The sequence below is a fragment of the Aethalodelphis obliquidens genome, unplaced genomic scaffold, assembly GCF_003676395.1.
Source record: "Aethalodelphis obliquidens isolate GAN/ISIS:26980383/991018 unplaced genomic scaffold, ASM367639v1 scaffold2207, whole genome shotgun sequence".
Classification (NCBI taxonomy): Eukaryota; Metazoa; Chordata; class Mammalia; order Artiodactyla; family Delphinidae; genus Aethalodelphis; species Aethalodelphis obliquidens.
The window spans coordinates 1-2883 of NW_020840114.1; the positions used below are offsets into that span (position 1 = coordinate 1).

General features: G+C 46.0%; 1 pseudogene; it reads right to left on the minus strand.

Moving 5' to 3' along the window:
* Positions 1 to 41: 41 nt before the first annotated feature.
* On the minus strand, positions 42 to 2639 carry LOC113617168 (myosin-1-like; annotated as a pseudogene).
* Between the last annotated feature and the right edge of the window lie 244 nt (positions 2640 to 2883).

The following is a 2883-nucleotide window of genomic DNA, read 5'->3' on the forward strand; positions in this document are numbered from 1 at the left end:
AGGTCGGCGAGGGGCGGCTGCTGAGTGCACACAGCAGGTACCTTCTCAGTGAGCTCAATGCAGGCGGCCAGGTCCATCCCGAAGTCGATGAACTCCCACTCGATGCCCTCCTTCTTGTACTCCTCCTGCTCCAGCACGAACATGTGGTGGTTGAAGAACTGCTGCAGCTTCTCGTTGGTGAAGTTGATGCACAGCTGCTCCAGGCTGTTGAACTGGGTATTTCGAATACCAAAGAGTTGGAGTGAGTTTGGAAAATCCAGTGGAGACTCAGCAAAGCAGACACAAAGCAGAAGGGTGCTTTGAGGCTTGACATTGGTGCAAACAACTCGCGTCAAAGATCTCAAAGCCAGTGATGTCCAAGACCCCAGTGAAGTACTGCCTGGGTTCCTTGGTGTCCAGCTGCTGGTTGATGCGGGTGACCATCCACAGGAACATCTTCTCTTAGACGGCTTTGGCCAGAGCGCCCACTGCATTGTACACGTTCATAGACAGAGTAATGATCGTTGCTGTTATTAAAGACGTGTCCTGAAGGCCTGGGAAGTGTGAGATTCACAGAGTTTGTGCCATTACCTGCTGCACAGTCTGGCCTTTGGTGACATACTCATTGCTGACCTTGACCCTGGGGTAGCAGAGGGCTTGGAGCAGGTCAGCAGAGTTCAGACCCTGGAGAGAGGCAGCCTTGTCAGCAACTGCAGAGACACAATTCAGACATCCAGCATGACCCACTATGACCCCACCGTTCCTAGAGGCAGAGTAAGGAATGAATCATTCCTGTGTGGGGTTATATTTGTATGTGGCCATCATATGCTCAGGTGCAAAGGAGCCATGAGTTTGGAGTGGGCTTATTTGCCTCTATTCTCTCATTTAACCCAGATGGAGGTTCATTTGGTACCTTCGGTGCCATCTGGCTCTGCTTGCTCCTCACGCTGCTTTTGCTTAAATTTCAAGTTCCCATAATTCATTACTGCCCCCGTGAGATTGTAGATGGACACTTTTTCATCAGAAGAGAAGCCCAGGATGTCAGTGGCACTCTACCAGGAGAGATGAGAGGGCAGAATTAGGGCAAAAGACACTAACTTATTTAGAAGAACTTATACTGTGTCCTTATTCACACCTACAGCAGGTTGTCGTTGTCATTTCCATACACAATGACTTATTTTTAAAAAACTTCATGTGTAACTGACATCTGTGGCCATCAGCTCTTCTCGGTCATCAGTGCTAGGGACTGTGACCTCCCCTTGACTGATGAAGGCATAGTCATACGGGTGGTGGTGATCAGGAGCATTTCTGGGTACATAGAATTCAGGGTGTATGGTTTACGTTAGAAGGTGTGCTAATAAAAACATTGGCTTCTAACTTAATAAATTTAAGCTCTTTTGTACCAATTAGTTCTGGCTTCTTGTTAGACATGATCTGATAAAAAATATGGTAGCCTCTTTCTGCCTTTAGCTGGAAAGTGACTCTAGACTTCTCCAGAAGATCTGCAATGGAAAGTAGACATTGGATTAGCGGGAAAAATTATAAAGTTCCTGGAATGATTTTGGAACTTGGGGTCATAAGCTAAATCTCACTGGCCCCCCTGAGATTTCAGCTGAATGGTCCCGTGGGATATCACATATTACGTCTCTACCACTGTGGTTGCTCTTGCCACCTCTAGAAGGAAACTGAAGTTGCCTGGCTCAAGACATATTCATTTCTCATACAGAAGATTCTTGACATTTCAAATATAATTGATTCTTGATAACCTGTTCCTCCTCAGGGTCTCTTCTCGCTTTATAACAGGGGTTACTAAGAGCAACATTTATCAAGGCTCACACTAGGAAGAAATCACATACACTAAACCCAAGTTATATACCCCCAGTCTTAGTTTTTTCTTAGAAAAATTTGAAATTTCTTCTGAGGCTGGCATCCTTCAGATAAGCCCAGCAACTCCTGGCAGTTTCTAGAGCACCGTTGGCTCCTGACTGAAGTGGATGAAGCACACTGTGGGCTCTGGTTAAGACTGGCATTACCCACAGGCATGTTTGGCAGTGACTGGTGTTTCACAGGCTCCAGGCTCAGCAGGAGCTGTAAGATGTTCCTCCCAACCATCATTTGTCATTCTTGGATTCTGTTTAGGAGGTCCTGTTACTCACATGTTTCAATATCAGCAGAAGCCAGTCTCCCCATGGAACCGAAGTGGATCCTGATGAATTTACCCTTGCAAGTGAAAAAGATGATGTTATATACAAGACTGTTAGCACACGAGTAAAAAGAGATTGAGTTAATAACTCAGAGAGCCTTCTCTGGCATTTGAGAGGACACCTGAGAAAACCCTTTGGTGACCCACAGACTTACAAAGCGAGAGGAGTTGTCATTCCTCACGGTCTTGGCATTGCCAAAGGCCTCCAGCAGGGGGTTGGCACTGATGATTTGATTTTCCAGAGTCCCCTGCAAAGGCAAGAGCAGTCCTCACATGTGGGGCTCGGGAGTTTCTTACTTGACAGCTTGGATTCTGACGTGGCAATCAGACCCGCCTGCATTTTGCCAGTAGTAGCTTCCTCCTTCCTCTTCTTCCCAGTGACTGCAATTGTTGCAAAGTACTGGATGACACACTTCATGTTCACAGTCTTCCCAGCCCCGGATTCTCCGCTGTCAAGCAGTGATCAAATATGTGTGAGAAATTAAGCTCTGTGACAAAGGAAACTACTTCCTCCATTAGCATTTACTCTTATGTGCCTGTCTTTATATGTCTTTGTCAGAGTCCCCTAGATCTTTCTCTTCAGGCCACATTTAGCCCATATTATTTCTGTTGCTTTGCACTGATAAGCATCTGAGACAGTTGATCATTAACCATGTAGCACTTATTTCTTGAGTGCTTAAAATGTGTCAGGCTCTCTTCTA